Source organism: Mesoplodon bidens, assembly GCF_964165515.1.
Source record: "Mesoplodon bidens genome assembly, chromosome: 11".
NCBI classification, from domain to species: Eukaryota; Metazoa; Chordata; class Mammalia; order Artiodactyla; family Ziphiidae; genus Mesoplodon; species Mesoplodon bidens.
The window spans coordinates 31,728,613-31,752,609 of NC_138167.1; the positions used below are offsets into that span (position 1 = coordinate 31,728,613).

The window sequence follows — 23,997 nt, forward strand, 5'->3', positions numbered from 1 at the left end:
GTTTAAACTGTGAAGACAAAGAGGTAGGGCATTCCAGAAATCTGAGAAAAAACAAATATGACAGCTATATTTCAGTGGCTTTTACATCCCAGAAGATGCTTTGTAAGTATGGAACTTTAAAATGTTTATAGTGTTTGTACTGTGTTAGCTCGCAATCAAGTCAATTTTACAGAACAAAATACTATGGGTGCAGAGAAGAGAACTGTCTGCCTGTAAGGATGTATCAGGCAAGGTTTCACTAAGTGGATATTTAAGCCAGACCAGTGGATATTTTAAGGGAATAGGGAGGTTCACTGAGAGATAAGGGCATTCCGGGAAAAAGGACTAGCATGAGAGAATTCATTACATCATGAGTGCATGGGGAAGGGGGTTAGGTACAAGAGGAAGGGGAGTCTTGACCTGCATTCTATAAGAAACTGAGAAACAAAGTTTGCAAGTTGGGAAATGATATGAACATATCTGTGTTTTAGAAAGAATACAGAAGCAGAGTATTAGTTTCCTGAACTCTGGGAATTCAGTAGGAGTTTACTGCAGGTAAGAGATGGTGACCCTAAGTCAGGTTAGAGGCAGAAGGAATAAAGAGAAAGGATATTTGAGAAATTTCTAAGTCAGAATCAAGAGAACATGAAGACAGACAACACTGGGTGAGGAAAGGAAGATGAGATGCAGCATGATCAAACAGACGGATAGGGACACCATTAAACCAGATAGGGAGCCTAAGAGGAACACACTTGGTTTAGTAGATACCTTTTATCTTTTGGCATAGGTCTCAAAGACAATGGAGGAAAAACTGACAATAGTATGGATATGGCAGTAGCATCTTTTATTTTTATTTTTTTTCCCCCGGACGCGCAGGCTCAGCCGCCATGGCTCACGGGCCCAGCCGCTCCGTGGCATGTGGGATCTTCCCGGACCGGGGCACAAACCCGTGTCCCCTGAATCGGCAGGCGGACTCTCAACCACTGCGCCACCAGGGAAGCCCGCATATTTTATTCTTAAAGCGATTAGAAAGAAGATGCTCAATGCCTGTGTTCAAAAGGCTTCAGGTATAGAACGGACACTGATTTGTTTAGGAAGATTATAAATGTACCATGTGTAATTTGTTTCACTCAATATTTCTGGTGTATTAGTTTGAAATATACAATTTATTTAGATGATTACAAATCTCAATTTAAGGTTTTATAATTTTAGTTGTAAGCCTTTATCAAATGAACTTTGATGGAGTCTTCTGCCAGTCTATGAGAAAAAGGAATATGAACAGAAAATTAGCACTGTACAAACCCAAAAATCTTTCTAGGCTTAATAAGCTTCTCAGTGTAAAATACTCAGTGACTAGCTTGTATAGTATGTACAATAAACCATAACATATAAAAATCACTTGCCTAGACTGTGTCTTTGGACTTGGTCCTTGGTCCTTTTCCTCTTTATCTTAAGCCTTCTGTAAACAGGGAAGAAATAAGCACCTTACATCCTATTTCTGATTTCTCTAGGAATAAATAGATACTACGGCTATGGTGACACCATTGCTAGTGTTTACTCAACATTCTTTTAAGGTCTAGTCTAAAAATAAAACGTACCTATTAAAAATCAACAAAAACTACTACAAGCAAAGAAATGCAGATTTCCTCCTTCTCTTGTGAAAAGGACACCATTCTTTTATGACTTTCATCTAAATGTTCCCATTTTCTTGTCTTCTCAAGTCTTTCATCACCCAAATCTGACCTTTACGTTTCTATACAGGAATATAATGTTGGATACACTTGCTTTAAAGGCTCAAGTAATTTTTCTACAACAATGTCCACAATATAAGCTGGCAAGTCTCACAAGGTGGCAAAAACAACCATAAAAAGCTAAAATAACAAAAGGACTCTATTCACATTCTTAAAACAAGAAAAATAATGAAAGGATAACAACCAAGCACACCATCCCAGAAGAGCCTATTTTGCCAACAGATTAATCAAATTGAGGACATCTTTTTGGTATAAGTATCAAAATTTTTAATGGCTCCTTTCCATCAATACTACCAGGCTCAGTGCATGTCTCAGAATAGTTTATGTCCCACAATGGCTTAACTGCTGACAAAATTTGTAAGGATTTTTAGTAGCCACTTTAAGTTATATACCTGCTATTAGAGAGATTCAGCCATGGTGTTCTCTGATTTACACAACATGAACACATACAAAAGCTAACTGCAGCACAGGAATGACTAGGCACACACTACCCTAGATGTTTCCTTACAAACACCGTCTCTATTAATCTGTGATCAAAGCTTAAACCGCTTTAAGAGGAAAATTTCAAGCTGCCTAGGACTTTGCTGTATCTAATAAAGTACATTTAAATAAAGCATTAATCATCTGACAGATGATACAATTTTTAATTAAGAAATTTAGTAGCACCACCTTCTGATAAGGACACCATGATGTCATACACAAATATATTCCTAAATAATTAATCAAATGCACTTCTGTATTTTCATTTGAATATTAAAGAACGTCTATCCCAAATAAATAATATACAGAAACTTAAGAAATAAAAGCCCAAGTGTCCCAACACCCCTCTCCCACTAAGCCAACTGTCTAGTTACCAGGCATTTATTAAACTGTGCTAACACAGTGATAAGAAAAAAAGGTAGCCACATCAAAGTGAAATCAGGGTGAACAACAGTCCTGATTTTAGCACTCAGTCTTATGTCCCAAGAAATCCTCAGCCCTGAGAAAAACAAGGTGGCTGGTCGCCTTTTGTGGAATACATATTGTTAGGAATTTGCTTCCTCTCATGTTTCATAATTTTAAAGATGTGCAACTGTGAAGGCTTAGAAAACATCTTGCAGGGACTTCCCTGGTGGCACAGCAGTTAAGACTCCACGCTCCCAGTGCGGGGGGGGGGGGGGGTCCAAGGTTCGATCCCTGGGCACGGAACTAGATCCCACATGCATTCCGCAACTAAGAGTTCGCATGCCACACCTAAGGAGCCGACCTGCCACAACTAAGGAGCTGGCGAGCCTCAACTAAGGAGCCTGCCTGCCACAACTAAGACCCAGCACAACCAAATAAATAAATAAATAAATAAAAACATCTTCCGAGCAATCAATAAAAAAAAAAGAAAACATCTTGCAAATGTACTACAAGCTTATTTTTTTCACAATGTGATCCTACTCTTCTCTGAAATAAAACATGGACATTAAAAACCAAACTGTGTACATCACTTAGTATAAGAGCAAAGCTTGAGTGTGTATGGTAACAAAACAATACTTGTATGGCCTTTACCATTTACAATGTATTTTGACACGACTTTTCTCATTTGGATAAAAATCCAAGGAATCTGTCATGAAGGAACACTGTCCCTTGCTTAATTAGAAAAGTATAGCTTTCATAGAATTAGTATCTGAATATGCCTTAAGTGCAAGTGATCACAAGGGTTACGAAGATGAACAAAACATACTTGCTCTCAAGAAGCTTACAATTTTGTAAGAAAGGTGAGACAAAAATCATGGAAAGTATCATGAGAAAAACAAAAACACTACGGAAATTCAGAAAAAGGTCAGGAACAGATTTATGAAGAAGATGGCAAATGACTAAAAGTTACAGCATGAAAGAAAACATACCAGGGAGAAAAGAAGTGACAGCGAAGGCACAGAGGCAGCAAACTGTAGGACTCTGATTAAACTACAACAGAAAGTACGGTCTGAGGGGACCGCAAGGTACAAAGGGACAGGGAAAAAAATAGCAAGAGAGTCTACAGTTAAGATAATGAAGATCTCCGAGTATTAGTCAAGAGATTTGACTCATTCTGTCATCAACAGTACCGGATATTTTGAAGAAAAACATACCAATATTGAGAAAAACTAAAGCTACTTTTTAAATAAAAGGAGTTCTAACAGAAATCTGGACAACACATCTAGAAAAGCATTTTTATTAAATATGATTAATATGTGGCCTACTTTTAAAATGCATAGATTGATTTGCAAGAAAAACCTGTAACAAAATGAAAACCAAAATTAAGAGCTCAGAAACAATATGCTGTATAGAGGAAAGAAGTTGCAAGAGACTGGCAGAAGATAGTTAAGACAACTGGTAATTTCAGTTTTAGCCCACAACGCCGTACAAACACTAAGTACCTACTATGTTCAGGCAGTACAGATACTAGATCCACGCATCTTAAGCCTCCCCTTTTAATAACAGGATGTTCACTTTGATACCACAGCATCTGATATCTAAAGCATACTGAGATTACTTTTAGTTAACACCACTACCATAGAACATGGCACTTAGCGTATTTGCCTAAGATCTCACTTGTACTGACAAAATGAGGCAGATGTATGGGCCAGGCCCTATTTTTCCTCAAAAAGCCACTTTGGATATGCCTAAAGCATAAAAAATACTCAGTTAAGTCTTAAATATTTCATGGCCAGAGATCTATGTATAATGTTAATTGCTGCATAACCAACACTTAACACAGTGCCTGGAATACAGAAGGCAATTATTTGTTGAATGAATCAAAACCAGTTTCTCGCCCTAGAGCAGGGGTTGGCTAATTCCAGCCCACAGGCTAAACTTCACCGTGTCTGTTTTTTGTAAATAAGGTTTGTTGGAACACAGCCATACAACTGCATACTGTCTATGGTTACTCCTACTAACACAGCAGAGTTGAGTGGTTGTGACAGAGAATACGTGGTCCACAAAGCCTAAGATATTTATTAACCGGCCCTTTACAGAAAGTTTGCTGATATGCCCTGGAAGAGATAAGGATAGATCTTGTCCATTAATTCACTGGTGGCAAATGGGTTTTAGCTCAAACAGCAACTCAAAATATTAATGGCTACCTGGAGTGCAGTGTTAATAACGATTCTGGACTCAAAGAGAAAGAGTACAGTTCTCAATTATCAATGTCTACTATGGTTTAGGGAAAGGAGAAACAGGACTGTAACTAAAAAACATTTGAAAATTTCTGCTGTAGAATATTTCACATAGCTAGCATGTTGTCTGATAGTTTTACAAAGATGAATTAGTTAGCTCCAAAATAATATGCAAAAACCTCAACAACAACAACAAAAACCTTGAAAGGAATCACTGAGGATGGTCCACCTGAAAGCTTAAGACTGTCTATCAAAAACAATTTTGGTTCTGGCATAGTTGATGCTGCTCTATCTTACAACATTCAACAGAAGCCTTATACACTTAGTCAACAGATTCAGCTGTCAAGGCCATTTGTGAGGATGATAAAACAGTGTTATTAGGGGAAGCTAATGTAAGACCCCAACATATCCCAAAACTCCATCAAGTTTTACAGATAAAATTGAAAAGGGCATCTTGGGTAAACCACATTTTTACATTTGGAGCTAAATCTGATCTATTAAATCTGCTCACTTTGATTTTGGAAGTGGTTAACATAATAAACAGCTTAAGAGTAAAGCATTCATGCCACTAGGGCTCTGCAAAGTTTCCTTTCAGATTTGTTTTAGAAAAATCCTTTGTGTCTTGGTCCTATGTCAAGTACTTGCACCCTAGCTACCAAGGGAGGCTGAAAAACCTACCATTTTCATTTTCTATAAAGCAAGGCTATACACCAAGACTCATTTAGGTCTGTATCTGTTCAGACACTGATGAGTCTCTCTAAAGATAAATGTAAACACACACATCTGTATGTCCATATAAGAAGACATTTTTCATCACATATTATGCTTCTGTTAGATGTAGCCTGGCCCATGTGGGCCACACCCTGGCATGATAGGAAGTTAAGGAGCCATGCATAGGGTATTTGAGGAGGTGGCAAAACAAAGTCACTGATGGGAATGGTGGGAGGGGACGTCTCAAGGTCAGATCAAATTTAAATCTGAAGATCCAGAAGCCTGGGAGAAATTAAGTGACATTAGAACAGTGGTTTCTGTGATTATCGTAGGGAGTGGGAGTGTGTGTGTGTGAGTGTGTGTGTGTGTGTGTGTGTGTAAGTTTTAAAAAGCACCTCTGGAAGACTCTTAACACCTCCCTTCCTTCTTAAGACCCTAAGACCTATATCCTAGCAAAGAAAGATCAGGGTCTATCAGAGCCCGTATTATTAGTCTTCTTTGATTCCAAGTAAGTGTCCCCTAATTTAGCACAGAAAAGGAAGGTCTCTGTTCCTCAGGTCTTCAGAAATCAGTATTTTAAATAATCCTCAGTCATTTAAATAATCCCCTCTTAACATCTTAGCTCCCACATGTCACAGAAAAAAAAGAGACAACACCACTGCAAAGGGATAAGAAGGTTAACCAGATGTTTTACTATGTTCCTAGTGAAGCCACATTTTCTCCAAGTCTCCTGAATTTGTGATTCCAGAATTTAACACTTACACCGAAGGTGCTCAATAATGTTTGCTGAACAGGTTGCAGAATGAGATGATTACATCAACCACAGAGATATCCCCATTAGGGAAAATATGTGCTTTCATGCATTTTAAGAAATCAGAAGTGAGGCTCTTTACTACCAGCAGACAGACCAGAATTCAAGTTAAGGGTAAGGACTCCAGAATAAACCACACCCACTTTTATGACTGGAAGAATGCCACAAATATTTCTTTTAATATAGATACTCAGATTTTATAATACACCACCCTCCACAAGGATGAGGGAACATTTTAAAAACAATTTTACAGTCTATTTCAACACAAGGTTGAATTCAGAAATAAACAGAATTAGTCTTTCATGAGAGAAGGAACAAATGACTACAAAAATTTTTTTATTTCATTTTACTGTTACCTTCCTAAGATTAAGACAAAGCTTAATATGACTGCCCCCAAATGCATTTGAAACCATAATAAGAATGCCATAATTTCAGACTGTGGGTTTATAATCTGCATTACATTCTAAATGAAATTTCAAGACCAGGACACTCCTAATGGAAAATCCCCTAGTAAATGTGCCACAAGTTCAGAGGAGAAAAATTAACCAACCAACAAAAAACAGTGGAAGCACAGGTACTTCTCACAGTTTTCTCTAATAATTTTAACATCTTAATCTAAGCAGCAGTTTATGCTAGCTAATGCCCACACTGGCTTGTGCAGCTAGTTGTCTTATAAAGTTGTTTTAGACTAATGTAACAGTTCTTCCTTTTATACTCTAACCTCTTCAGTTTATTCAAAGAGGCACTTAGTACCCAGTATAATAAAGACCACTTAGAAAAATAAAAGGCACGCCACACTTTGTAAGCCATAAATAAGCCATAAATAATGCTCACATTTGGCTTTTCCATACATTATTCCACTTACTTGCATAATTATTTGGTCAGTAAGCACTTTTGTTTTTTATAAAGTTTTTTGTTTGTTTGTTTTTTTGTGGTACGCGGGCCTCTCACTGTTGTGGCCTCTCCCGCTGCGGAGCACAGGCTCCGGACGCACAGGCTCAGCGGCCATGGCTCACGGGCCTAGCCGCTCCGCGGCATGTGGGATCTTCCCGGACCGGGGCACGAACCCGTGTCCCCTGCGTCGGTAGGCGGACTCTCAACCACTGCACCACCAGGGAAGCCCTATAAAGTAGTATTGAAACATGCCCATCTTGGCAATTCTATAAGATACAAGTCAATATACAAAAATAGCACACACATGTCTTCATTCTTGGATAAAACACATTAATATACACCAAATGAATGGATAAAGACAATGAGGACTGAATCTGGGTGTTAATTAGGTTGCAAGAATAAGGAGAGCAGTTGGGAAAACACAGAAAGCGAGCAGGCACTTCTTATAATCAATCCTGAGTTTCAAAGTAGCATCTTCAGATATTTACTTCTTTCCTTGTCAATACCAAGGGGTTCCATCAAGGATGTTAAAACAGATTACATTAGTCCTACTGTATTCCTATTCTAACTTTCTCTTGCGCTCTTACCTCACAATTATATGTATTATATAATTCTTACAAATCTATCAATTGGGAGACAAACTGCAGGGTTTAAGACCTTAAAAACTGATAAAGAAGAAATCACATCTAAAATATGAGCTCTCAAGCATTACACTTTTTTTTTTTTAACATTTACTATTTTCCAGGCACCTATACACACTGATGAATCTCCACTACTTCCAAACATTTAACCGGACTCTAAGGAATTAGGTGGTTCTCCCATACCTGTAAAGACTCATTGCCCTCAGTAGTGCCTTCCACCCTGAGTCTGTGTCAAAAAGAATTCCTTGGCAGAAACTGTTTCTAAGCTAATTGCCTCAAACTAACATTTTCAGACCCTGATGTCCTCCCCAAAGACACAAAGTAATAAAGAGTAAAGCCTTTCCAATTACTTCAGACCCATTTCTCACAGAAATTCTGAAATCAGAAAATCTCTGAAATCTGCAAGTTTAATTTAGCGGCAAAACCTGACACAACATAAATTTTTTACACCGCAAAACTTCACCCAAGCACTGATGTGTGGCTATTTAGTTTGTTTTTTTTTTTTTGCAGTACGCGGGCCTCTCACTGTTGTGGCCTCTCCCGTTGCGGAGCACAGGCTCCGGACGCGCAGGCCCAGTGGCCATGGTTCACGGGCCCAGCTGCTCCGCAGCATGTGGGATCTTCCCAGACCAGGGCACGAACCCATGTCCCCTGCACCGGCAGGCGGACTCTCAACCACTGCGCCACCAGGGAAGCCCTATTTAGTTTTTATTTATCCCATTAAGTGTAACTATTCATATTTCACTTTAGAAATATTAAGTGCTTGATTACTCTTACTAAAATGCAAAATAAATCTTTCCAAAAAGTTCTGAATTCCAAAATACCTGGCACCAAGGGTTATATAGGTGAGGTATTATGGACCTATAATCCATTTCACAAGCATCTACTAGAGCAAAATACTCCCTTAAACATACTCTGCACTTTTCAATTTCTGAATTGTTGTCTACCCTGATTCACTGTTAGTCTAAAACTTACGTACCCTTTTAATATCATGTACAGATACCACCTCATTTTTTTTTTTTTTTGCGGTACGCGGGCCTCTCACTGTTGTGGCCTCTCCCGTTGCAGAGCACAGGCTCCGGACGCGCAGGCTCAGCGGCCATGGCTCACGGGCCCAGCCGCTCCGTGGCATGTGGGATCTTCCCAGACCGGGGCACAAACCCGTGTCCCCTGCATCGGCAAGCGGACTCTCAACCACTGCGCCACCAGGGAAGCCCCCACCTCATTTTTAATGTCTTCTTGGACTACGAAAGCCTAAAGGTTTTCACTTCTTCCTTTGATTCTATAAGCACTCATCTATATCACTCATTTGGGTATTATTATTTTGAACTATTTACATTTCATGATGATTAAATTTGCATGTCTTTGCTAAGAACCTTTTGTGCATAACTACTCAATTTAATCATAACATACAGCAACTGAGATCAACCAACTCCAATTATAGGCAGTCAGATGAACGACTGAAGAGACAGATGCCCTAAGTAATGAGGGATTATAGTTGGAAATAAATGTAACACTTAAAAAAATTAGTGTAAGAAGTGGCCTATGATGGGAATTGATAAGGACAAACCACTGAATTCTTCATGTATTCTTTCAATTAAAATAAAACAAATTTGAGCACTTACTATGTGTGCCAATTACCATTTGAGACTGTGTTGGAAAAGTGACATGGTGTTCCTTCCCTCTTGAAACATTTTCGAGGGGAAGAGAGGATACGTGAATAAATAAATATAATTATTTGGTAAGAACTGTGAAGGTCATAAATATTCCTTTATATAAGGTGATCAGGAAAAACTTCTCTGCAGATGAGACACCTGAACTGAGATGTAAGGTTCAGACTAAGGCAGAACTGCAGACAGCTGAAGAAAAGAGCATGACAGACAGAAAGCAGTTGTAAGCACCAAAAACTGAAAAGGTGGTAAAGGGCTGGTGGGGTCAAGATCAGAAAGAAGTCCAGTATGGCTGGAGCTTAGGGAGCAATGGAAAGGAGGTAAAGTTGTGAAGTAAGCAAGAACTGGACCTGGTTTTTATTTTAAGCCACTGGGGTAGGAAATTGGGACTGGAGGGTATTACGTGATCTGGTTTACATTTTTAAAAGATGACTTTGTCTTCTGGGTGAAGACTGAGGAATGGCAACAAGTTAGAAAGTTCCTGTAGGAGTCCAGGCAAGAGATGACTGCGGCTTTAAACACGGGTGATATCACAGCAACAGAGGAGTTTAGAGCTCAAAAGTACCTTAACAACTGTTAATCAAACTTTGTCTACATAAAGGTAAGTTCTAAGAGAGGAGTTAACTTGTCCTAGGCTTCATGGCCAGTGCCAGAGGGAACTGAAGCCTAGATCACCCAGGTCCAAGTTACCACTACTAAACCATGCTCCTTCAATAGGGTAGAATCAAACTACTCAAAACTAGCACAGCGGGACTTCCCTGGCGGTCCAGTGGTTAAGACTTTGCCTCCAGTGCAGGGGGTGCGGGTTCGATCCCTGGTGGGGGAGCTAAGGTCCCACAGGCCTCGGGGCCAAAGAACCAAAACATAAAACAGAAGCAATACTGTAACAAATTCAATAAAGACTTTAAAAGTGGACCACATCAAAAAATAAAAAAAGCATATTCTAAAAAAAAAAAAAAACAAAAACAAACAAACAAAAACAACAAAAAAAGCAAAACTAGCACATCATTTCTCAGATTTAGCCCTCATGCTCAATGGAATCAGTTAAAGCTTATGAGAAAAAGTGAAATAAGTAAGTGTCCAATCCGAGCACCTGAAGGTTCAGAGAAAAATGCATAAGGGCCTGTTGGGAGTAAAAAGAGCAAAAGTACTCTCAACTCACACTGCATAACTATGAAACTTCTACTCTAGCACCATAATCTCTAGCTGATAGATAATATCAATTTATCCTCTACATAGGACCCAGGGGTGGACAAGACGTATCTATCACTAAAGCACTGTAAGTGCTTTTCAAAGTGGAGTTTATCATTTTTGCTCAACCAGAACTCTAAAGTGAATAGCAGTAACAGCAGCCCTGCTCATTAGAAAGAGAACCTCTTAATCACCATCTTCACTCTTTTCTGTTCTACTTCCTGCCCTTCCACCTCTTCAGTGACTATTATCACCATCATCACTTTCATGGAAACAATAGAAAACTTTTATAAATGCTCTTCCGTCCTTAAAAGCTTGCAAATCCTGTATTCTCTTTGTTCAGCGAAGATCAAGTAAGGTGACAGGGCTCTTGGAGGAAAAAAAAGCTTAAGTATAAGAAACCTAAAATACAGGGAATTTCAAACATTTTTCAGCTAGCAACTTAAACTATGTAAGCAATAGTGAGTGGCAACTTTGTGACTAATTTGGATGTCCGGGACATAAAATATGATCTCAGTATGTTCCCTAATTCAGAACAGCTGACCAGTTAATTATTTAATATACGGAAAACCAAAGCTTCCTTTTAAATGAACGCCCCCTACTGTGGGATTAGCTCATGGGGGCAGGAATTCTATAGTGCTTACTCCCTGAAGCTATCCTGAAGCTAGTTTTTTACACTTATTTCCTCCCTAAACCACTCCGAATCTTTCTCTTTCTCTGACGCCAACCCTGTTCTTTCAAACAGTGGTGTTCAGACTCAATACTCTCTTTATTCACACTCATTTTATTATTTCTAGGGAAATAACTGGCACTAAATTTCCAAGAAACTGGGTGTAGTACAAACTACAACTTATGTAACTTACTTCTTTCATAACCTGAAACTTGTTACTTGAACCAAATGCAGGTTGTCCTAAAAATCCTTTAAAATTTGGAATGGTCCTAAGACATGACTTTTATGAAAATAGTTGTTTAACAAGGATTGCTACAATTATTCTTAAATAAACATGAAAAAGAAACAACTTCCTCCCAGAAGGTAAAAACATTCTCATTTGTTTTGGAAAAGTTAACACATCAAATTCTCAGGTCAAGAACACATTATTAAACTAGAAGTGGGAAAAAGTACATAGCTTTACTACATGAAAGCTACTATATATCCTAAAATTGTGAAAGTCAACTATTAAAAATCTGTTTAGGGTTATGTCAAAACTTGAACATATATGCAACCTACCTATGGCTGAGTAATCAGATGTACAAAGCAAGTATTAAAACCAAAAATTGAGTTAAAAAATAACAAATTACCTAAGCTCCTACTGCAATCCAAAGTTGAATAGGGGGAATTCCCTGGCGGTCCAGTAGTTAGAACTTGGTGCTTTCACTGCCAGGGCCTGGGTTCAATCCCTGGTTGGGGAACTAAGATCCCCCAAGCCGCACAGTGCAAGTTGAATGGACTGCTCAATGGAAAAAACTGCAAAGAAATTAAACTTAAAGTGATTATATATTAATAAGAGATTCTAAGATAAAGCACATGAAAACACTGCCTCACATTTATCTGTGGTTCCTATTCTTCTCTACTCCTCCAACAAAAATATGTTCAATATATTGCAAAGCATAGAAAAATGAGTAATACACACAAAAAAGTAAATAATAACCAGACAGATATTTGGGAATATTTTAATGGCCTTTCAGATAAATGTGGATATTCTCCTTTGATACTATACCAAAACTCAATTGGCCGAAATATATTGGAATGGGTAACCTTATCAATAAACTTTACATTCACATTAAGACCCCATTAGTCTTGGGGGCTTCCCTGGTGGTGAAGTGGTTAAGAATCCACCTGCCAGTGCAGGGGACACAAGTTCGAGTCCTGGTCCGGGAAGATCCCACATGCCGCGGAGCAACTAAGCCCATGTGCCACAATTACTGAAGCCCACGAGCCTAGAGCCTCTGCTCTGCAACAAGAGAGAAGCCACCGCAATGAGAAGCTCACGCACTGCAATGAAGAGTAGCCCCCACTTGCCGCAACTAAAGAAAGCCCGTGTGCAACAACGGAGACCCAACACAGCCAAAAATAAATAAATTAAAAAATAAACCAAAAACGACCCATTGGCCTAGTTAGAACTTTGTTTCTTACCCTTGCATGATCTTATAATATCATGCACTGGTGACCTGGAAAATATTGGCTTACAGAGTCATGTGGATCTTCAAATATTGACATATTTCATTATATATTACTTTAAAAACCATGTCCATTAACATCACCAATATCATTGGAAAAATCTTCCAAAATTCTAATTTTCACTTGAAAACTAGAACTTTATCATTGCCCATAAATACTGTCAATCTTTTCCTTTTAAAGATCCAGGTTTGCTTTTTGAGAAAATGTCAGTCTAATACCCAAGTCTGAAAAACTTCTTCAGTTTGTCAAGCATTCTTTCAAGTAAAAACGGTGTTCATGGGGCTTCCCTGGTGGCGCAGTGGTTGAGAATCTGCCTGCCAATGCAGGGGACATGGGTTCGAGCCCTGGTCTGGGAAGATCCCACATGCCGCGGAGCAACTGGGCCCGTGAGCCACAATTACTGAGCCTGCGCGTCTGGAGCCTGTGCTCCGCAACAAGAGGAGCCAAAATAGTGAGAGGCCCGCGCACCGCAATGAAGAGTGGCCCCCGCTTGCCACAACTAGAGAAAGCCCTCGCACAGAAACAAAGACCCAACACAGCCATAAATAAATTAATTAAATAAATTAAAAAAAAAAAAAACGGTGTTCATGAAAAAAGTGGCTAATTCAGCTTGCAACTCAAAAATCACACAAATGCTTTCCCTAGAGGCAACCATATTTCAGTATGACAGCAGAAAAAGCGTTTTAAGCATACTTCCTATTCTGTCATAGTACATTAAAATGATATGTACAAAGTTGAGATCTGATAATTTTTTTTTACTTCTTCATCAAGTGCATTTAGACTTTTTTTTTTAACTGTGAGTGCATGGCACTGAGGGATATGTACCATGACTGCTAATAAAGGGAGGTACTCTCACCTGATTTGTTCTCAGATGTCAAAAGTTTTACCCACCTTTGCTTTTGTACATTGGTTCAGATGTCAACACAGAGAAAAGGCAAAGGCCATCTCAGTATTATTGTAAACAGTTCTGTACTTGTAGACTCCCTCAAAATGTCTAGGCAATCCCCAGGATTCCTTGGACCATACTTTAAAAACCACTGAGCTACACAATTTATTTGGTCACAATCACAATTATTCTTCCTTACTTCTCATTCATACCTTAATAGGAATCTTAAAAATTAAGCAATCTTGATTACTTCAATTGGCACTAGCAATGCTACAAGTGAACAGAAGCTTTATATGTCATCTTTCCCACTGAGGAAGCAAAGAGGTTCGGAAAGCTTACAAACTTTGCCTAAAAACTCACTGCACTGGTATGATTGCAAGCAATTCTAATTTTCTTCATTATACTTTTCTGTATTCAAAACACTTCAGTGCAAAATCTCAAGTTCAACAATTTCAAGAGCAGCAGAATAACAGATGCACGTTTATATACCTCATTACTATCCTTCGTTATTATTTGTACAGTACAGAATTCAAGATTCCTGAGGGATTCCCAAGTTTTGCTATAGTTACTGAGGAGCTTAATTATAACTTATAAATCTTAGAAGCAGCAGTTATAACTATGTTAGCATAATGTAGTCTCACTGCAATCTAACAACACGTAGGTAACAGTTGGATGCGATATGCACACCACTTTGACACCTACAGACTATTAATTAAACAAAAAGAGCTTATATTTATAGTCTTCATTCCTAGTAACTAAGAACCTTTAGAAACTCCCCCCCCCCTTTTTATAGAATACAGTGACTTGAAAAACATATTCTAATAAGGATCAATTATAGAAAACTCAGATCACTATAATTTTGCATAACATTTTCCATTTCCTTTCTAGAAGCTTTTGCCAAAAACTGTTATTAAATGGACAGATTTTCTTTCATCTTTGTGCCCTTCCCACAAGGCAAAGAGGAAGAAAGCAACAGGTAAAGGTGATCCACCAATGGGGCAATTAGTTCACTGTATATTTTCAAAATAAAGTTACTTAACAAAATGCTAAGTTTTAAATAGAGGAGAGAAAACTATTTTACTAAAAGTACATATTTACTGAAATAAATATTCAAGGCAACTACTGAAAAACTCAGCAAGAAGCTCCGTGATGTAGCAAGTGATGATTCCAAGAAGTCAATAATTGAAAATGTTCAAAATTACGTATAACTGCTTTTAATGGATGTTCTCTTCCTTTAACATCTTTAGTCTGCCTGTACAACAGTTAAAAACATTCTATCGCCACCACTGGAAAAGATTACCTAGCAAGTTATCTCATGGGATCAGAATCCAGTTTAAATTTAAAAGGTCTCGCTGAAAAAATAAATAAATAAATAAATAAATAAATACGAACGCACGTACAACTACAAAATTACAAAACAGCATAACTACAAGAGTTAAGCGTTAGGAACCAGCCCAATATAAAATTCAAAATCAGAACGTTAGATAATTATTCTGTATAGTTAGACTAAGATTATTAATTTAAAAGTGAACACATTTCTAGTACTTGAGCACCTCATATATAATTTTAAGTGTGGTAATACTCCAGAATATTGTTCTGTATAGTAAAAACCAAATGGAAATTCTGCAATCTATATTGTAATTTTTTTTTTTTTTTTTTGGCCGCTGCGCGGCTTGTGGGATCTTAGTTCTCTGACCAGGGATTGAACCCTGGGCCCTCTGCAGTGAAAGTGTGGAGTCCTAACCACTGGACCACCAGGAAATTCCCCAAATATTCATTTCTTTCTTTTATAAGTTTTAAGGTTCCTTGGAAACTGTTTGAACACTCTGATCCAATACTGATGCAAAGAAAAATTCTTCATAAATCGCTACTGAAATAATAATCAGTTGCTGTTGTAGCCTTAATTTGACTAACATTGGGAATAAACACACCAGTGTTAGGAAGTATGGAGAAGTGGTATTTCTTTTTGTTAGTGGTGTATTTTAAGAAGTGATTTTAATTTTTTAAAGGCAGCACAAAAGTTCCTGATAACCTTTCTTCTCTAAAATACAAATTCTATGACTAAAGGGATTGGTCTTAGAATCCAGTGATCAACTAGGTTCAAACAAAGTATAAGAGATTATACAGCAAGCCAGTCTTTACTGCAAATAGATAAATTCATCCTATTCCTTGCACCTAATGCTTCCACTGTGTTCATAACATTTCCAAAGGACTAATAAATGAAAAGACTTAAGTTCTCAAATGGTAATTAGTACCTTTAAGTACTATTGCAAAATATCTTAACACTGAAAAACATCAGGCTTTCAGCACAAGGGTAAGCCACGGTACAGACCTCCTGCTTGCTAAAAAAATCTATCCAGTGTTAACAATGAATCATTGCATCAGCCAAAATATCTGTTTCTTAACTTTTTCTAAAAGAAATCCAATTTGAAAAGGGTAACTGTAAAAACTTCAGCCTAATCTCTGACTCTAAGGGTATCAAAAATGATAGGAGGGGGAAGAAAAATCAAGGCATAAATTTAGTCACAACCCTATATGGTCTTACAAAGTTTAAGATCAATCTTCATCAAGATTTTCTATAGACTGAACATGTGACATTATTGCCATAACAGAAAAGACAGCTTTTGAATACTGTTCATAAACACTAAACTATTCCTGGTGCCAGTCAAATCTAAACACTACAGATCAATACCCACCCCTTCTTTACCGATACATAACACAGAAACACATTATTTTAAGCCTTTGGGAAAATGACGACACATGCATACCAGTAAGACCTTGATATTCAACAATAAAACTCCCTACTTACACTTTTAGAAAAAAATAAACGACACCTTTGCAAAATCAGTCAAATCCTATGTGTATGAGATCCTGTTTCCCTATTTAATTTCACTGCCTTAATAAATATTGATCAAATACCTACAACAGAAGTCAAAGAAAATTGAACATGGACAGTTTCTCATTCAAATCTTAGACTTTATATTTAAAACAACATGTATAATTAGTTACTATGTTATCAATCTCTGCATAGGTCTTCTACCAATCTTGAATTATACTGGAAGATACACCTGTAAGATCCTACTGTACATGGATCAAAGTTTTTTATGATGAATTCCCTATTACACCTCACTAGACCCTCCTTACATGGTGGCTCCTTACCATGGGGACTCACTGTCCCTTTATACAGCTAAGAGAAAATACTGAAATTCCACAGTAAAGGACTGTTTTGAGGATAAAATAAAAATAAATTTGTAAACTTAAATGATTCCAAAACCAATGTGGAAATGTTTCTTTTTGAAGGAGGACAAAGTTCTCTTCAAATATCATCTCTTTAAATGTTTATTACAGTTAATCCCTAAACCTAAGTGCTAAACACTTACTGTGTGCACAGGCAAGGTTCTAGTAACTAAGATACAGTAGAGAATAAAATGGACCAAGTCCCTACCCTCATGGTGTTTACATTTAACAAACTGGTATTGTCTCTGTGCAAAGAACACATCCTGTCCATGGAGTCTATAATTTAGTGGGATAACAAAAATCACATATAATGATAACAGGAGGTAGGAAGTGACACTTGTCATAGAAAGGAAGAGAGATGACTTTCATAGGGTGGGGGAGGGTGGGAAGGGGCAGAAAGAGCAATTATTTTCATGAACCCATACCACAGTTTAAAATTAAGCCAGTTTATTATTGGGTTCTTCAGTTGTATTCCCATACTTGGCACATTAAAACCAAACTGGATACACGTGTTTCAAAGACTTACTTTCCGGCTTCTTCAGATAAGGGAGCTTCACAATTTATTATGAATGACAAAAAGAAAATGCAAGTGAAACCACTTTCCCGTAGTGCAGAGATCAAAAGCATGGATGGGCTCAAATAAGACTATCATTCAGGGCTCTGTGTCCTTAAAGTTAATTCACCGTTCTGATATCAACTTCCTCTCTTAAAACCTGGTAATGAAACTACCCAAATGGTTCTACACTGTTTGACTAACGTACTCACCTTTTTTGGGGTATGATGGGACTATCCTCTGTAAAATGTAATTCACTATAAAAATGTCGTATATTTTCCTCCAGGTTCTCTATTATGGATAGGTTACTGTCCTACAAGTCAGCAGACCACTGACTAGTTATCTTATCTTTTCCAGGCCTCAGTTTCCTCCTCCGTAAAATCAGAGGGTGGGACTGGATGATCTAAATAGCCCTTTCCGGCCCTTAAAAAGTCCCATGACTCCATTATGACTCAAACACAATTCAAGGGTCAGCTTTTAGGAGTGATACCAGCTTTAAGTTAAATGAACGTCTACCCTTTTTATGTTACTTCTTGCTAAGCTAAGGTTTTGTTGAACAAGTCCAAATAGCATTCTAATTACAAAAAAGAGGGTTAAAAAATGAATTTACGAGTTGGAAGCTTTAAGTTTTATAAGCATGATAAATTATATTTTAGATATTTACATATTAGATGTTGTGCTACTAGCAAAACAAAAATCCAATCAGGCTGAATTAATTTTAAAATATTAAAATCACAATCTTCATTTAGCGTCAACTTTCTACCCCGTAAAAAATGTGATTTCCCGTTACTGTAACACAGAACTGCTTATGTTCACACAAGAGCTGCAGGCAAAAATGTTGTTCTGAACTAATAAAAGGGGGTGGGGGATCAGGAGAAGGAGAAGAAAATCGTCTGCTTAAACTCAGCAAGGATGATCTTTTCTCCAAAAGCCATCAGTTTTTTCTTTTTTTTCACAAGAAATATTCGGATGGCCCGATTCACTGGGGGTAGCTTTAAGTAAGATTCACGGCGCTGACAGTCAATGTTAGGACTACACACATCGAGATGGCGAAAAAGAGAAGACAAACTTCCTGGATTTTCTCTCCCTCTGTAAGAGAAAGAGATTTCCTCTTGCTGACGAAGGGAAAGGCCCCTTTAACAGTTTTTCTCTACGCGGTGGCCGCTGCCAGACTAGGTGGGGCTCCCTCCGCTGCCTTCCTCCTGCCACTTCCCGCAACAAATGGAGCAAACCAGCCCCGTTTCAGGCAAACTTTTTCCCTGTCAGGCTCGAGCCCGCAGGGCGCCGGGGAGTGGTTTCCCCCGAACGCTCCTCGCCCCAGCTCGGGACTGGGGGAAGCTGGGTCTCCTCAAAGGATAACTTTCTGGTTTCCGTTCTAACTTCCACTCACACCCGGGAGGAACAGAGGCGGCCGGCGAGGGGGCTCCGGGGCGGGGGGACGAGTCTTAGGGGGAGCCGGCGGGGGACCGCGGGCAGCGGGAGAGGCTGCGGCGGCCGCGGGCAGGAGGGAGCAGGCGAGTGGGGGTGGGGGGGGTCCTCCGGCTCTCACTTCCTCCGCCATATTTCAGACATTTGACCCCTTCCGCAAAGCGCGCTGTTCCCCCGCGGCGGCGGCGGCGGCTCATACCCGCTGGCCTGGGAGGCAGCGCACTCGCCGGCCGGGCCCGGGCCCTCGCACCACCTGCCGCGCTCCGACGCCGCCGTCGCCGCCGCCACCGCCGCCCCGGCCCCCTGACCGCCGCGCGCGCGCCCCGCCCGGCCCGCGCCGCACCCCACCCGCTCCCCTCTGCCGGCGCCCGGCCCCCGCCCCGCGCGGCCACCGCCGCCGCTCCCCTCAGCGGCCACGCACGCACTCTGCGAACCTCTCACGCTGTCACCGGGTCCCCGCAGCCAGCGTCGCCTCGCGCTCCCTCCAGGTCGCTGCTACCGGCGCCACGGCGGTCCTGCCGCTACCGCCGCCGCCGCCGCCGCTCCGGCTGGCTTACACGCCTGACTCTGGGCGAGGTTTGGCGGTGTCGCCTTGACGTCAAGCGTTCAGCCTCGCTCTCGCTTCCGCCCGCGGGCGGGGCGCGCGGGTGCGCGACCGGGAAGGGGCGGGGCCGAGGGGAGGGGCGAGGGGAGCCGAGGGGCGGGGCCTTCCGCGTCCCCGCAGCGCAAAACGGGAGCGCGCGGCGCCCTTCGTGGCGTTTCCCCCGCGGTGTTTTTCTCTCCCTTTTACTACCTCTCCGGCCTTCCCTCGGCTTCCCAGACCCTAGCGGGTTACAACGGTGCGAAGAGCTTAAAAACCGTACGAATTCAAAAGGTGCCTTTCATGCAAACTGTAATTTAGTCACCAACGCCACCAAACATTTGGTGCTCCCGTACTCCTTTGTGCTGGGGAAAGTGGCTGGAGAAGTAACAGCGCTCAATTTCCACACCTAGAGCTCCCGTGAGGGTGCCTTGGCTAGGGCACAGTCTTTTTCATTTTTGAAGTGGTTTCTCGTGAATTGTCAAGCGTCTTCACCCAGGACAACTCTTTTCAAATTATCCTGTCAAACTCAGTTAACTAATCCAAGATTCTCAGTTAACTAATCTCAGTTAACAACTTTGTACCTAAATCAACTATTTATATGAGTAAAATAAATCGCACATTTAAATGCGTGACTCGAGTACTTTAAAGGGTTACCCATAGGTGGTCTATGATGTAACTACTGGGCAACAGAAAGGACTTTCTGTTCCAAAATGCCTTGTTTCAAAAAGGGTGGGAACTTACCAGTGGAATTTACCATTATTAGAGAAAAGACTAAAATACGACTACCCTTTATACAAGGTATTAGCTTTTTTATGAAAACTGGGTTTTGATGGGCAAAAATATTCAAAGATGGACAAATATGCAGGGAAAAGTAGGGGTTGGAGGGTCATTAAAGGCTAATTTTTGCTTAGTTCAGAGTTTAACTGGGCCCTGTGTTATAAGGCATTCTTGAAATAAATTTTTATGAACTTTTATAAATTTGGAAGATTAGCAAAAAATATTAATTTCACTCCTTTTAAGAATACTAGTAATTGAAAACTAAGGGAATAGATAAGAATGAACTATAATTATCCTAAGTTTTCTGTATAAGTGCTTTCTAGGTGTTTCACGATTTAGGTTAACTGAATATGTTGAATATTTTGGTAATTTCTGTTTCCTTAGAAAAACCGTTTTTTGATGGGAATTTCAAAGGCACGTGTCAGAGCAGTCTAGGAAATATTGTAAATTCCGAATGAATGAATTTCAAATAAATGTGACTTTACTAACTTTTCAATTATTGCATGAAACTTTGAGAAGTCTGAAAGCCTGAAACTGAGTTCATGGGAGAAAATGTTACCTGGGTATACTGTTTTTTCTTTTCTCTCTCTCTTTTTAACTCTTTGACCTTTGCGCAATTGATTTTCTTTTTTCCCCAGAAAGAGTCAGTTTCAGAAGATTGGAGCTAGGATTATTTAGAATTTGAGAGAATATGTAAAATAGTTAAATTAAAAATACATTTGTTTTCTTTTGTTACACTGGAAATCGTTTCACTCGTATTAAGCTATTATCTCTATGCAGAGAATGTCAGACTGTACATCTCTTAAGCACGGAACTCACTTTTGGGTTTCAGCTCCTCATTCCTATCCCCTTGAAAACTTCACCAGGATATTCCACTGGCAACTTGAACAGGTCATGTGTGCAAACTGAACTCATCACCTTTGTCACCAAACCAGTTTCTTCTCCTTTTGTTAATTGTATCGCCATCTTTTAAATGACCCAGTCTTCAATCCTGATACTCCTTTTTCTGCCTTTCCTGAAACTATCCGTCAACTGGCACATCTATTAGATAGCAATTCATTTCTACTGAGACCACACTTGTTTGGGTTGGCATTACTTCTCAACTCCTGGACTTCAGGTGCACCTTCCTACCTTGCCTGTGGCCTCCTGTCTGTTCCTGCTGTGATCCATTCTACACATTGTTGCCAGATGAATTATCTTAAAGCATACTGACCAAGTCACTCTCTTCGCCAAAGAGCATTCAGTTACTCCCCTGCCCTACTGAAGTTAAAAATCCTTGTATCTTATTTTTCCCTTTCACTTAAAAAATGCCTTAAGGTCAGGTAGACTTCTCATCTTGCCCAGACATAGTGCTTTCCCACTTCTCTGGTGTGCAGAGGTGACTTCCTCTGCCCGCAATGCCCCTTCCCACCTCTGCCCGTTATTCAAGGTCCATTTACTTTCTCCAAGAAAGAGCACCTTTTCTGATATTTCCAATTTAATGTGGGCTCTCCTCTATTGAATCCCCATAACACTACTGCTCTCTTTTTTTGTCACTTGTTTTCTACCTTCCTACTAGAACAAGGGCTTGCAAACTTTTTCTGTAAAGCCAGATAGTAAATATTTAAGGCTTTGTGGGCCAGATGGTCTTTGGTACAACTACTCAATCCTTTGTTGTGCAAAAACAACCATAGGATCCATGAAGAATGAGTGTGGCTGTATTCTAATAAAACTTTATTTAGGGACGCTAATTTGAATTTCATGTAATTTTTATGTCACAAATCTTCTTCTTTTTAAAAAAATCATTAAACATGTGAAAACTATCCTAGCTCATGTCTGTAACAAAAACAGGCAGTGGGCTGTCATTGTTTGCCCTTTTGTACTCAGGGCCAGCTTCGTGGGCATGTGACAGGGCCCTGTGCTTAGAAAGTCCCCATGATCCTTTTAATGCTCTGATGGCACCATCTTGAAATTTTTAATGATTTTTTAACAAGAGGTCTGCATTTTCATTTTGCCCTAGGTCCCTCAAATTATGTAGCGGGTCCTACTGGTACTAGGAGATAAAGTCCATAAGATAAGGATATATATTTCTCATGTTTGGTATGGTGGTTTTCATATAATAGGCATTGTTGAATTTTCTGTTCCTAAGGTACTGTGGAATAGTGGAGAACATGAGAGTCAGAGTTCAGCTCCACTGCTTATTAGCTGCATAGTCTTGCACAACTTCCTTAATCGTGTTGAGGCATAGTTTTCTCATCTGCAACGTGGGGATATATAATCTCTGCTTTACAGAACTGTTGTTAAGAGAAAGTAGAGAAAATAGCCATGTCTTAGTCCCTGAGACTAGGAGAAGCTCAAAATTAGTTTTTCCCTCTTTAGGGGAAGTGAATTAATAGTGTGCTCACCTATAACTCTTGCTGTATTTAACCTGATATGGTATTTCTGATTTTCCATGTATTTGCCTCCTTAGAAGTTTTACTTCAAATACCATTTATATCTCATTAGTTTCATTTTAAAAGTCCACATAAGTAAAGGTCTTATTGCAAATGCAAAATTAGATTTTAAAAAACTTTCACATTTACAATTTTCCTAATTAACGGTTCATGATTATTTGCATTAACAAGAGTCATGCTGTTTAACTTCCAATTAAGCATGGTTATCAGTAGCATTGAGAGTCATTAACCCTAAATATTATTATGTTCTTTTATTCACAAATGAACAATATTGAGATTTGATCCTTCAAGGCACATTGTTACTGGTTTTTCCCTCTGTCGTGTAAGTGTGTGTGTGTGTGTGTGTATAGTATATGATTATATAAATGTAGTTCTATTTCTTTGCAACACCTTGCATAGCTGGGGTTGGAGGTTGAGAAGTATAAGAGGGCTGCTTGTTGATACAAAAGAGGAAAAACAATGACTTAAATCCCAAGTTAGTTTTGTTCTGTTTTCTTGGTCCAAAATTGTTTCAAACGCTATGCAGTTATTTTAGAAATTCTAGCACTTAATCACGTGAGAGACCAGGTAAGAGCATATTAGATCATTGCTAATAGGAAAACAACTCAGGACTCATACTCTCCTATGGTAGTTTGTGTTTCTCTAAGATTTCTGTTTTGGGGAAACCATGTACTTATATATAAGAAAAATGAGGCAGTTTGGCATGTTTTCTACTCTGTGTAATAGCTATAATAACTGCTTATTTGTCTCAAGACATATTTCAAATTCTGTCTGTACTCTCTTTCAGCAGTTGTAGGCTTGACCGCCAAACCTGCCTACACCACATTAAGTAACTCTAATTTTGTCATTGATAATGTCTATGGTATAAGGAACAGATTATACTTAAAATTTCCCCCTTTCTTAAGCTGTAGCTGAGAAAAACCATACAAATGAAAATGACATTCCCAGAGCCATCATGTAAATGAATGTTGAAGTAGAAAACCACTGGAAGAACCAGCTTCATGAAATTCCCCCTGTCATGAATTTTCAAAAGAAATTTAAATTAAGAAAATCTTCAAAAACCACATATAAATACTTTCAGAATCTGGGCTGTCTCCAAATCAAACAGCTAATAAAATCATGCCAAAGATGCTCAAGAGTTAGGCATCC

At 39.3% G+C, this 23,997-nt stretch overlaps 1 protein-coding gene across 3 annotated transcripts in view; it reads right to left on the reverse strand.

Moving 5' to 3' along the window:
• The window catches only part of RAP1B (RAP1B, member of RAS oncogene family), a 47,953-nt gene extending 28,274 nt beyond the window's left edge, over window positions 1-19,679 (reverse strand). For 2 of the 3 annotated variants that reach the window (XM_081250118.1, XM_081250119.1), the window contains exon 1: window positions 19,491-19,678. The gene's annotated coding sequence lies outside the window, so the exon portion shown is untranslated. Of the gene's footprint in view, window positions 1-12,072; window positions 12,239-19,490 lie in introns of all 3 variants that reach the window. The other variant, XM_081250120.1, reaches the window with a different exon arrangement.
• Window positions 19,680-23,997: the final 4,318 nt, after the last annotated feature.